At 40.5% G+C, this 13585-nt stretch overlaps 1 long non-coding RNA gene across 1 annotated transcript; it reads left to right on the top strand.

The window, feature by feature from the left end:
* Positions 1-544: 544 nt before the first annotated feature.
* On the top strand, positions 545-4574 carry LOC139628213 (uncharacterized). The gene is made up of 3 exons (XR_011692717.1): positions 545-2030; positions 2241-2297; positions 3683-4574. It is a non-coding gene; the product is annotated as an uncharacterized lncRNA (long non-coding RNA).
* The last annotated feature ends 9011 nt before the right edge of the window (positions 4575-13585 follow it).

Raw genomic sequence — 13585 nt, 5'->3', positions numbered from 1 at the left:
ATGCTCTGCTGCCTCTGTGCATCAAGTGTTTCAGCTTCTCCAAACTGCTTGTGTACAGGAGCTTGTTTTCTAAAAAGGTAAAAAAAAATTTTTTAAAAAGAAATCATCTGCTATCTGAGCTGCTTTTCAATCATCTTATTGTTTGTTTTGGGATTTCATCTGTCTGTGAGAGTTGGTTAAAGACCCCACCACCACCTCTGACAGATGAGGAGGTGGAGGTTTGGGATGGCCAGCAGCTAGAGTTTCTCTTGGATCCATCAGTGGTGGTGGGCTGAAATTTATCAGGAGAGATAAATTTCTCTCCAGCAAAGTTTTTCTGACTCAGATTTTCACACAAAAATACAGAAAATAAAGAACTGTTCCGACTGTGTGATGGTATCATCTTAATCTTTTCTATTTCAGCTTTCAAATGAACAATTACAACATGCCTAACATAGAATGAAAATACACCAGTATCAGTAAAATGCATATAATAAAATAATCATTGATTAAAATGTCAGGTAAATTAGATTGCTCCTGTTGGTGAGCAATGAGGGAAGGTTTCTGTCTGAAAATATGGTTTCATATCGATCCAGCAGAGGTAAAATTGCAGGACCGTGTTTGTTCCCCTCCCAATCATGGAAACAGCTCTCTGCTGGACAAGTACTTTAAGAAACGTATTATAATTGTCTCCCTGTTCAATAGGTAAAGGCCTGTTTTCAGTTGATTGTGTTGGGTAAGAGCAGAGCTGCATCAGAAATTATTTTCAGAGGACTCCACATTAATCTTTCACACTTCATTTCCTCACGTAACTTTGTGAAAACTTTGTGAAATAACAAGGAAAACTTTTGTTAATATAATGCTAATTTATAACGTAAGTCATGAAAAATAAGTCTTAAAAGAAACAAACACCAATCCCAGCCAGTCCTGCAGCCTGGACAACCTTGTGATCCGACCCAGAGGAGTGTCTCCGTAGGGGCTCTCCTGCCCGGCCGCCGTAGGGGTTGTCATGGTTACAATAATGAAAGCAATGTACCTACATGCATCACCATGGTTACAATATAAAGTTCATGGCTTGGTTAGGTTCAGGAGAAGATAGTGATTTGGGTTAAAATAAGTTCTTCCTTGACATTAGACAATCTTTGTTGTCATGGTAACATCAATAACAACGAACGGTCATGGATAACAGAAACAACATAAACTGCTCCTGTCACATGGGAATCGAACACCGCTCTCCTGGGTCATATTCATCCATCCACCCCAACCTCCTCCTGACGTGGACTTTGTCGCTCTCTAAACTACGTCACCGCACTTTTCCCTTTGCTCCTGTCATCATCACTACGACCACTAGATGTCGCCTAGCAACAGAACCTAACGATGGGTCATAGTAACCTGCTGACAGACGACCTGTGGGCTCGTTTTTTACGGGACAGTGTCACGAATCAGCTTAATGAGAGTCCTTCATTTTTTAAATTGCATAAGTCCACCTGCTGCACTTAACAACTTTCCTGGCAGAAATCCTGAGATGTTCCAAGCTTTATCCTTTTTATAATCAGTTTTGTTCATATCGCTCTGCTAATTTAAAAAACAATACAACAACAAAAACATGCTAGCACTAGTCAGTCACATTAGAGAGCAGGAGAGGACCCTGAGCTTCTGTGTTTTGTTCCAGAAGTTACTGCTAATTACCAAAACTCAAACCTCAGAAATATGTCGAGAGCTCCACTCCAGACACCTCCACGCGTCTCGACAGCAGTTGAACGGCTGATGACTGGTGTTTGTTCAGTGTTTCTGTTTTAGCAGCCTTTAATGAACAGCGTCTCCCGACAGCCCCACACCTGCACCACAGCTCCACAGAGGAGACGCGTGATAAAAGAGTGACACCAGTTACAGTGATGTGAGGCCTTCACTGCCTACGTTCTTTCTGTGCTTACAAAGTAAATGATGTTTAACTTTGTTAAAATCAAGGTTTCGTTTCTTAGAGCATCTGCTGTACTGGATGTTTTATTTGTCTCAGATCATGTTGAAAAAGGAGGCGTTCAGGCACCAAGGTGAGTGTAGGTCATGCAGCTGCTGCACTGATCACACTGATTACATCTGTTACTTAAGGTGTTTGCTCGAGAGGAACAAGAGAAACTTCATTTGGTGTTGACTTACAGAAGCTAATGGAAGAGAAGGTGGAGTTAAAGTGATGCTACATTTTTTAATGTTAGGAGAAGATGGTAGTCGACTCTGACTGATGCATCTGACTGGATTTTCAGTGTTGCAGTAACCTGAACAACAGCCTGCAGGATGCTGGACTTGAACCTCAGCGTCAGGTATCAAAGACAATGAACAGAATCCAAACTGCAATTGTGTTTCCTCTCAACATGTATTTAAAAATATCTCTTTACTCACAGTGAACGCCAGTTTTACAGTAGGGAGACGGGCTGGAAATAATTATTTTAAAGGATTTTGAAAGCTGAGCACTTTTTATTGGATGTGATATTTTTTTGACTATGGTGAGATTATCTTGTCAGTAACGGACACTGAGTTTATCTAAAGTCTGATGTTTCCACACTGGGCATGGTTTCTGATATTTGTTTAACCTGTATGTCTAATGGGACTGATTCGTTTGGCTGTAGTTTAGTTGAGAACCCTTCAGGCTGCATTTTGTGTTGCTTTCACTTTACTAAATATCAGACTGCGTTCACTGGTCTCTCTGACCCACTTTCTCCTTCACAGAGCTTCACTTCTTTTCCATGTTGTTGTTTTTGGAGCAGCTGTTAGAAATTAGATGTGACAGGAGTGGTCTAGTAATAGATGGGCTCTAATTATAGACGGCATTTTGTCTTACATTAATTTGATTTCTGTATTAATATAAGATGCAGGAGGAGAGTGTATTGTAGCTGGTGCAGTTGAAAGCTAATGACAGTGGGTGTTTTCTGTCACTCGTTCCTCAGACGTGTTCTAAATTGTCCTGAAGGATGCAGATTGTACCGTCAGTATTTCGACTCCGGCATCATGAGAGTGAAGCTTTTCTGCTGATTTGTTGGTGATGTGTGAGAAACTGGACAGATGCAGAGAGACTGCAGACACTGAAAGCCTGCTATGCATCACGCTTTGTTGTGCAGAAAGAGGCACTGTGTGTATCTCTGCTGCTGTCCGCCTGCTGATGGGTCCATTCATCAATCACTTATCTGACTTGACAAGGACTTGAGAGAAAACTTTATTACTTGACATCTATTTCTAGCTATTTCTCTCAATATGCATGAACACTACTGCTCGGCACAGCTTGTTGAGGAGTAAAGTTACTATGAGAGGGGTTAGTGGGTCTGGTGCTGCTCAGTTGTTTTGAACAGTTCAGTGATCAGAGCTGCGTAATGCAAAACCAACATTTAGATCCTCCCACTGACTTAATCCTGCTCGTGTTGGTTAATACTTCGCCAATGCTGCATTCATGAACTGTCCCCTAAAATAAATACTACCTTGTCGTGTTCAGTCACCTGGCTCTGATCACAGATTCTGATTCTTTCGCCCTACAGTCAATTAAATAAATATCAGATCCATTTTTCACAAGCCACAGATCTTCAGAATATTCTGACACTAAAATGACCTTTTTCAGACGACAGATCAGGAGAAAGTGAACTTTAATCGAGACCTGTCTCTGTCTCAACAACACACTCTCACTAGATCTGACAACACAGATCTCTTCTCTCTGCAGGTTCTGGTCTGGGTTCACTGCTGCAGTCGTCGCTCTTCATCCGGATAAACAGAAGCTTAGAGGAACTTATATATGACACCATGTGTTTCTCTGGTTAATATCGTAATACTGTTATTGTCATTTAACTGAGGGAAAACAGAGAGTATTATTAGACTCATACGATCTTGTACTGGTTGATCACATATTAAACTTGCAGATAAAAACGGGCGGCAAAATTAGCTGGTGATATGAACGACATGAACCCAGACACTGAGCCTCAGGCTACGTCCACATGAATATGTTTTATTTTTCAAACACATTACTTATGCTACGTTCACACCTTCCATCCACATTACTCCACTGCTGGACCCGATTTACTTTAAAAACTCCAGTGTTGAGTCTTGAACGGGAAAAACAGACTTTTGGAAACGATGACACACACACCTGACTGGGTCTTCTCCGTCCGTGGATAAGAATCTGTTTCAGTTCATAAACAAACTCAACTCTTACTTTGAATTTTACATTCAGGTGTGTAAAGTTCAGTCTACCACGGTCCGTAAGTTAAATAACTGGCTGCTACTTGTTACCGCTGTTAGAAAGGCTCTCGGTAGACAGCGTACCTCCACCAAGAACAAATATTTTCTTTCACCAGATCTGGATTATCAGCTTTTCAGGTTCTAAATTAATGACAGTGATTATATTTATTATAAAGTACTTGCCAAGCACAGAGCAAATACGGCTTTCCAGCGAAACAGAGGGAAGACTATAAAATGATACAGAGCTTTGAAACAAAGCAAGAAAAAACTAAACAGAAAAAGCAACGACTTTCAAACATCTAAACTAGTGAACATCTGCAGGTGTGTTTGCTTTAGTAAGAGATTATTTCATCTTTTAAAAGAGTGTTGTGCTCAATAAAGACACAAAAGATTATAATTATTTGTGTGTTATTATCCTCAGCACTTTGTGTTTGTCTGCACTTGTGACTCATTGAACCATGTTTGCAGACTGCAGTCTGGTTGGTTTTATGACGCATCAACAGCATAAAACCTCATGGGAACACATTTCTGCAAATCACATTTACATCATATTCATTTAACGGGTTTTGAAATCCAATTCATATCATATCACATATTTCTTGAGGGGGTCATGGTCTCAAATCGTATTTCAAACTGTCCTCTGGGGAGAGAGGCAGTACATCTCATGCAGCCAACAGCTCTGATTTCACACCAGAAACAAACAGAAATAAAACCAAAAACACAAACACTGAGGTCTTCCAGACACCGATGCTGCTACAGACTCTTAAGTAAACAACACTTGAATGCGTCTGAATCCAACCTGATTAATGAAAACAGGCAGATTGGATCTCAACAACTAATTTGTCTGCATATCTGAGTCAAGGACATAAACAAAGGAGCCAACAGAGAGTTGAGCCGGCAGACAAACAGAGAACAAACAATAGAGACCAGAAAAGGTGGAGGAGCAGCAGATCAGTGGATGAGGAGAAGATGGAGCGTTATGAAAGGGAGGTTAGATAATGTAATGAGAGCGATGGATACGGGAGGAAACAACAAGGAGATAAACCAGGACAGACACGAGGCGGCTTTCAGGCATCTCATTATAATATCTGAGTTTCCCTCCTCCCATAAGTCTCAACATTATAAATCTGTGACTTTTACAGCTGTAATTTATTAAAATAAAAGTTTGCATGGTTTTATTTCATCAGGTTCCTAAACAAACTCAAAGTAAAATCTGCTGCATATTTTTCCCACAGGGCACAATTTACTCTTATTTTAACAAGGAAAGTTTGGAAAACTGCATTTGAGGCTAAATTAGGTTTTAAGAAGGAATTTTGTTCAGTTTTATCATAAAACATACAGGAGAGGAGGCTCATTATCAGCTTATAATTGCTGCTGCTGCAGAGAGAGAGAGTGTGTCCACGTGTGTGTGTGTGTGTGTATGAGAAAGAGAGATGTTCCCAATTTAAATTAATGTTATTAAAAAAACACACAGATTTACAAATTCATTAGTGCCACAGAAATATTACCACATTTAGGCGAATTACTTCAATGAGGCAAAATAAACTGTTTTTATGGCTCCACTCTTTTTTTATATATAATTTAACACCTCATAATGAAATGATGATGATGATGAAGATGATGTGACACTGATGATGAGCTTTTGCAAACTTGACCTCATCAGTTCTGTCAGTGCAAACTTAGAAAATTAAAAACTTAATTTGTTGTGTTTTTCATTCTCTTAAATGTTTTTATTACAGTTAAAATTCTTTTTTATCAAAATTGGATAACAAAGAACAAAAAGTTGTTCCTTCGTATGGGAAAACTCTCATTACTTTCCTGTGTCACAGTGAGAGGAACAGGCCTGCAGTCAAAACCACTTCAGTTTTAAAACGTTTTAAACTTTGACTTTTGGAAACGCTGTTGGTCCCGTTTTCCTCTGAAAACTTCAGCTTGTGTTTTAGTCTGAACGGACCGATACAGAGATTTTTGGGAGCAATGACACTGACACCCACGTTCGCTCCCTGATTGGCTTTTATCAGTCACAGTGACCAGTGATGAATGAATAACAAGCGTTACTGACCTTGTCTCGCAGCTGCTGTGAAGTTCAATGCTTCATTTTAACGTAACAGTCGCCTCTGCTGTTCCTTGTTCATGGTGTTTTCTGTAGACAATCTGCCTACACCAGTACACGCTTACCCAGTAAATGTCAAAGGTCATGTGATGTGCGTTTTCAGATACGTATTCAGAGATGATTGGAGCTAAAACACCTGTCTGGACAGAGATTGTTTTAAGTCCAGGTCCAAATCCGAGCAGTTTCAAGTCTGAGTCAAGACTCAGTCCAAACAGAAAACTTGAAATGAGTCAAGGCTGATATCAAAGAAACAAAATGGTGCTTAGGAAACATCTTAAGACCAGTCCATATCATTTAGTTCTGCATAATATGATCAACTGCAAATTTGTTAGAGGTTTGTACCTGTTATGTCCCTGAAAACTGTCCAGGGGGTGAGCGGGGTAACACAGAAAATGAGTCTGGGAGAAAGGAAGAAACTTGTGTTTTCAAAAATATAAAAGTTATTTACAATAAAATCAAACAGAATAAAAGTAGAGCAGAAACCCAAAATGATCCTCCTCTTCCACAAGCGGGTGAGGGAGCTATGAGAAATAGGACAAATATAGTTAACTCGAGTTAGGCCAGAGCTGGTTTCAGATTTCCATAAGTTTTGGATCAAGTATAAAAACAGCTGCTCTGCTGTTTCTACACTTATGACTCTGCCATGGTGAAACTACAATGGTGCATTGTTTTACATATTGCTGCAGCAGGGAATTGTGGGCCAGCATTATCTCCTTTTCTTTCTTTAAGCATAGTCTAGTGTTTCCTATGCTCAAGAAAATAAGATAGGAAACACTGAAGCTCCTTTCCTTATCATTTAGAGACTTCAACCAGCTCTTATCATGGCTGACGCTCAGACACTTCTGGGTCTTTTCACTCAGTTTGGAAACTTCCTCAGCAAAAAAAAAAAAAAAGTTTTGGACCGCAGCCGATGTTTCCTGCAGCTTATAAGCTCCAGACCTTGATACCAGTTTCAGCACAGGTGTGAACCACCACCTGCAGCAGAGCAGGAAGGGACACACACACACACACACACACACACACACACACACACACACACACACACGCGACACTAAGGCTGAAACAGTACAACTGATGTATGTCAAATATGACGGGTCCTCCATTTTTTTCTGTATCATGTAATTAACACCAAAAAAATCTGAGGCAAGGTCGTATTATTCCATCACAGAAGAACCGTGAGGCTGCAACAATTATTTTCACTATCATCACAGCTGACAGTTATTTTCTTTAATAATCGATTGTTTATTGTATAAAATGTCAGAAAACAGTGAAACATGCCAATCATCACCCCCTGAAGTGCAGGTCAGCGTATTCTGAAGTCTTGTTTTGTTTGACCAGCTGTCGAAAATACAAAGATACTGCGTTAACTGTCACAGAAAAGAGAGGAAAATAGTCAATAATCAGGTTTCAGAGGCTGGGACGGGTGGATTTTCTGTCAGTCAACTATAATTGATTAATGAACCAATCATTTCAGCTCGAGCACAGGTTGGTTTGTACATGTACTGAGAGCTTCATCTGGAGGAGACGTGCAGCAGAGGAGTGTAACTAATGTGTCACCAGCTGAGTGCCAACATTTACAACATCAGTACGATCAATAAAAAAAACAGAGTCTGGACCAAAATGTTCCTTCGAGTCATAAATAACGTCTCTTGTTGTGTTTCACACAGTTTTTCATCTTTTGAGTTTGGCTTTTTAAAAGGTCCCATTTTCTTTGTTTTATCTGAAGTGTTGATATATTTGCGGTTTTAAGAACCAAAAACCATCTCAGTGTAGTTTTACATCTCCTCTCTCAGGCTTCTCTCAACAGGTCAGTCAGCCAATCAGAAGAGAGGATCTGAGCCTCTCTTCTGATTGGCTGACTGTTTTCTGAGTGATACAATGAAAATATAGCAGATTTCAGGTAAACACTCAGAGAAACCAAATCTTGTAAGGTTGGATGGTGGGTCCAGGTGGGCGGGGCTGAGAGTGGTGACTGCTTTGTTGTGACATCACAAAGTTCCAGAAGTCCTGACGGCTGGTTTTAAGGCTCAGTTTCTGAATACAGGCTGTGTGCATTTCTCTGTGGACTGAGGCTTTGATACCTTCACAGTATTAATATAGTATTATATATTAATACTATATATAGTATTAATATATCCACCTTTAGACTGTACTGACCTTTAAGTAGATTCAAGCTTGTCACACTGTGTTTCTTGACGTCCACCTTCAGGTTTTGATCAGCCTGAAGCTACACACACATATTCTGAGTTGTTCTGGTAGAGTCACATCCATGTAGTAAATTAAAGCTCCACGTATGTTGGATTTATTCCTACAAATGTTTCATGTTGGACTTTGCACAACACATACTTGATTATCCTTATAGACACTTTAAATGTGTTGTTAAAGCAGCAGATATTGAGGGTTTAGCTGTGGTGGGGGTTTGTGCTCTCTTGCAGAATAAATATATCCACATTACAAAAACACTTTATCTCCTCTCATTTTTATTTAATCTGAGTCCAAATCCATCCAGAAAGGATCTTTAGATTGATTGTTCCGTTTTCTTTTCAGTGGAGTTACTGTAAAAAAGCAGAAAATTGTTGCAAATAGGTTTTTCAGTTGTCACTTACACAAACTCATGTTGTTGGAGTGTATTTGTAACCACGAGGTAATAATGAGGTGAAACGCTTGAAGTTTGCATTTACCGTCAGAACTGAGCTCAGTGTCGCTTCAGTTTCCACAAAACCTCCACCACCAGAACTGGGACAATATTTTCTTTGATAATCTTGGTTATATGAATTTCAAAGTGGTTGGCTTCTCACTTGTCTCCTCAATTTAGGCAGGAGCCGCCGCCTGTCACCATCTAACAATATGAGTTGATGTCCTTGGGACAAAGTCACAGTATTGACTGTGTATTTGCGGTAAATTTGCATCAGGGAAACTGGAAAATATGCAACCTCCAAATGAATAGTAAGTGATTATAGAGGGAGAGTGTGCGTCATTTATTTCAGTTTTACTTCCTCTTACTTTCTGTTTTCTTCTAAAATAAATAAACATGGATGAGAAATGGAAAAGAAGAGCAGGAAATAAGAAATGAAATGCAGACAAAAAAAAAAAGCAACACAGAAATAAAACAACAAAGATGAAAAAGAGCACAAGACCCCCGAAGGATCAAAGGTGGAAAGGAAGTAAAAGAAAAACAGACAGAATAATAGCTGACGGACAAAAGCCGGCAGACATGCCAGCGTTACACGGTCCCTGTCATTTCTGTTTGGTGTTAGATATTCTCTCTTTGTACGTCTGCATTTCTTCTTTTTATCTCTGTTTTTCTGACCGTCCAGACTCAAGACTCCAAACATCTGACACAAACACCAACAGTGAATTTCTAACCTTTGTTAACTCAAGTCAGTCTAACAAGGACAAACCACCGGGGATCTGATTTCAGGTGCCTGTCCAGACTTCAATCGAAAAGGAAACTACAAAGGACTTGAATTCACAAAGTGGATCCTAAATAAGGTTTTCTGTCGAATACATCAGGCAAAGTGTACAAGAGGCGAGGGCGGAGTTTTGTTTGGAGCCAAACGCAGACAGAGAGGTTTTAGAAGTGAAAGATTAGTTTATCAAGTCTATGGGTGGGTAACGGGATGAGAAAGGCGCTGGTGATGGCAGGAAGGATGATGGGTGTGGTGGAGGTGTGGAGAGTGTGCAGAGGAAGGGTGGAGGGCGATGACTGGGGAGGAGTCAACCAGGAGGAGCAACCAGAACATATGAAGAAGGAGAGCCGGGGTTTTGTTTTGGGCTGGGACTGTGGAGACAGACAGGACAGAAAGTGGGGGAGAGACATGCAGTAAAGGGTCCGACTGACTGGGAATCGAACCAGGGACCTGCTGCTCAGGGCCCATTATGCTCACATGGTATGTGCCTCAAACATTCGGTCATCGGGGGTCACCTCAGAGCCAGGGCTCCTGAACCGCTGAGTGTGGAGGCGTAAAAATTTATTTGAATTGTTCTGTTGTAAAAACATGAAAAACATGTAACATACAGTTATAACATGAGGGAATATGAATCTCCTTTGAACGAACATTTTCTAATGGTCTCTCCATCAAAACAATAAAAAAAGACAGAGTTTGGTGACATTGTGAAGTAGTGTGGGATCATGGGGGGTGCAGTCAGCTTCTCCTGGTTTGGATCAATCAGGAGCTGAATTATTCACAGACGTCTCCTCCTCTCCAGAATAATCAGACCGGGTGATCATAACCAGGAAAAACACTGAAGATCCAGACGTTTGATGCCTGAAATCCTTCATCTGGATAAAATATATAGTTAAAATGAACCAAGATCAAAAACTTATCTTAAAAATGTGGCTTAAAATTGAATAAAAGTCCATTTTGAGCTTCTTGCAGAAAACAACAATGATGACACGTGCAAAGGGGATATGATGTCACTGGCAGGCGACCAAATGAAACGGAGCGTTACCATGATTAAATTAGACTTTTCTAGGATTGACAACAGCTGGAAACATTTGGGACAATGTCAATACACAACTCAACAAAACATATAACAGGTGTGGTTGTTTTTAGACATTTTAATGGAGAATAGTTACATATTATACCTTTAAGTTACATTTACTGATAAAACAGGAAACGGCGACGCTCTGCAGACAGGAACCTCTCCAATAGTTCCATTAAGCTGTTTTTGTCAGCTGGAGGTTTTTGTCATGTGATACTGCAGCTTTAAACTCAGACTGTTTTCAAAACTGATGACAGTTTTCACATCTGAGATTGAGAATCAATTTGCAGTAATATGTTTTTCAGCATGTGACTCTACAGCAACAAGAGTCTTCATCATGCTCCCTGCACCGAGTCTGATCAACAATATTCATAATAATAATAATAATAATAATAATAATAATAATAAATGAGCTGAGGTGAATGGTTTTCTGTAAGGTCAAAAACCTTGGACATACTTCAGAGTGTAATCAGTCGGTCCCTGGTGCCTTCAGTTTCTATAGAAGTTACATATATTAACATAAGTTATGTAATTATGTTATGTAAATGCATTTAGTGCAGTGAGATAAACCTGAAGCTGAAGCACCACCACAGCGGAGGAAGGTACTGTACATCTCTATAATAACCAGAGCTGTCAGCAGCCAAGTGAAGGGTGTTTTCACCGAGCAGAGATGTTGTAGAGACGACAGAGTCACACGTTGCGTAATTTCAACATGTCAAATTAAATCAAGTCCATGGAGTTTTAATGGAAACACGGGGGGAAAAGGAAACAGGAAAAATACGTTTTATTCTATTATAATGTTGAATATTTGATTTTTCACACACACACACACACACACACACACACACACACACACACACACACACACACACACAACAATAGGTTAGATGATAAAATGTCAAAGCATCCAATTTTAACAACCTGTCGCTTGCTGGGACAAGATTTCCAAGATGTAATTGGAAAATCCACAAAACAAAGAAGAAGTCGTGTTCAGATTAATGGCCTGTCACTGGGGGGGGGTGGCACTCTGCACTTGACATGAGCGGTTTCCAGCTTCCCCTCAGAGATGAGTAACAATCTAGTGTTTCCAACTTTATTAAGTATCAGCTTAAAGTATTTAAAGAGGACTGAAGCCTGCTGGACAAATAACTGTTCAGTCACCTGTGTTTATATCTAGATTCCTACTGTCATCTGAGGTCCAGACTGAAATAACCTGCGATGGTTTATTTGCAGATGATGATTTGTCTCCACCTAAAGAATCTCAGTCCACTGTTCCTTCTTTTAGCTCTGCGTTTGGTCTCCACCTGCTCCTGAGGGTGCTGATAAATGCTCCACTGTGTTCACTGGCTGCTCTCTGACTGTGTTTGCTGCTGAGCGGGAAGTGGACAGCGAGGTTTTAGAGCTTTTTCGGCCGCGGCTGAGGAGACAGAGCGGGTCATCCACTAATCAAAAGGTCAGTGATTCGATCGCCAGCTCCTCCAGACTGTGTCAAACCACAAATTGCTCCTGATGGCTGTTCCATCAGCGTATGCATGTGATGTATGAATGTGTGCGTGAATGGAAGATTGCTGCACTTTGAGTCGTCTCTGAGACCGTAGGAAAATGCTTTATTAAAATGCTCTGTGAGTGCAGCGCCTTTCAGACAGCTGCCGGACACTGTGGGAGCATTTGGGGTGAACCCGTCGGTGAACATAAAGCCGAGGACAGCGGCAGATTCACGACAACTGATCACTTTCACATTTTTTTCCCCACATCTTTAGATGGACAGATTGAGTCCAGAGTCATATCTGTTTGGTAAATATGAAGTGAGAACTAGGACACTGTTAGCTTAGCACAGAATGATGTAAAAAAAAAAAAAAAAAAAAAAACCTATTCTGTTTGTTTAATCTGTACAAAAACAACATCAAAAAGTTGCAGTTGTGCCAGACGACTTCCTGTTATACACTCACCGGCCACTTTATTAGGTACACCTGTTCAACTGCTCCTTAAAGCAAATATATAATCAGCCAATCACATGGCAGCAACTCAGTGTATTTAGAAAAGTAGACACGGTCAAGACGACCTGCTGAAGTTCAAGCTGAGCATCAGAATGAGAAACGGGCTGGTCTGAGAATTTCAGAAACTGCTGATCGACTGGGATTTTCCTGCACAACCATCTGTAGTGTTCACAGAGAACAGTCTGAAAAAGAGGAAATATCCAGTGAGCAGCAGTTCTCTGGGAGAAAAAAATGCCTTGTTGATGTCAGGTCAGAGGAGAATGGGCAGACTGCTTCAAGCTTCAAGGAAGGCAACAGTAATTTAAATAACCACTCATTATAAACAGGGTCTGCAGAAGAGCATCTCTGAACGCACAACACGTACAGTCCAATAGAATCCACCTTTGGGATGTGGTGGAACAGGAGACTCACATCATGGATGAACAGCTGACAAATCTGCAGCAACTGTGTGATGCTGTCATGTCAACATGGACCAAAATCTCTGAGGAATGTTTCCAGCACCTTGTTGGATCTATGCCACGAAGAATTAAGGCAGATCTGAAGGGAAAGGGGTCCCACCTGTTACTAGCAAGGTGTCCCTAATAAAGTGGCTGCTGAGTGTATATTTACTTGGCAATTTTCATTCTGAATAAACGGTTTCACTATTATTCATGCAAAGTTTATTACTGCCTGGAAGCAGAGCTTTAAATGAAAATGCACTTGGTTTGTATTTGTGCCCCCCTCTCTCTCTCAGTGTTTGCCCCACTCTGCCCCCTCCCCAGAGGCAACATTTTCCAGCCAAACTGAGCTTTGT

Source organism: Trachinotus anak, unplaced genomic scaffold (assembly GCF_046630095.1).
Source record: "Trachinotus anak isolate AG129_WGS33_773 ecotype Australia unplaced genomic scaffold, CSIRO_AGI_Tana_v1 ptg000011l, whole genome shotgun sequence".
Classification (NCBI taxonomy): domain Eukaryota; kingdom Metazoa; phylum Chordata; class Actinopteri; order Carangiformes; family Carangidae; genus Trachinotus; species Trachinotus anak.
This window is presented reverse-complemented; position numbering and strand designations above follow the sequence as displayed.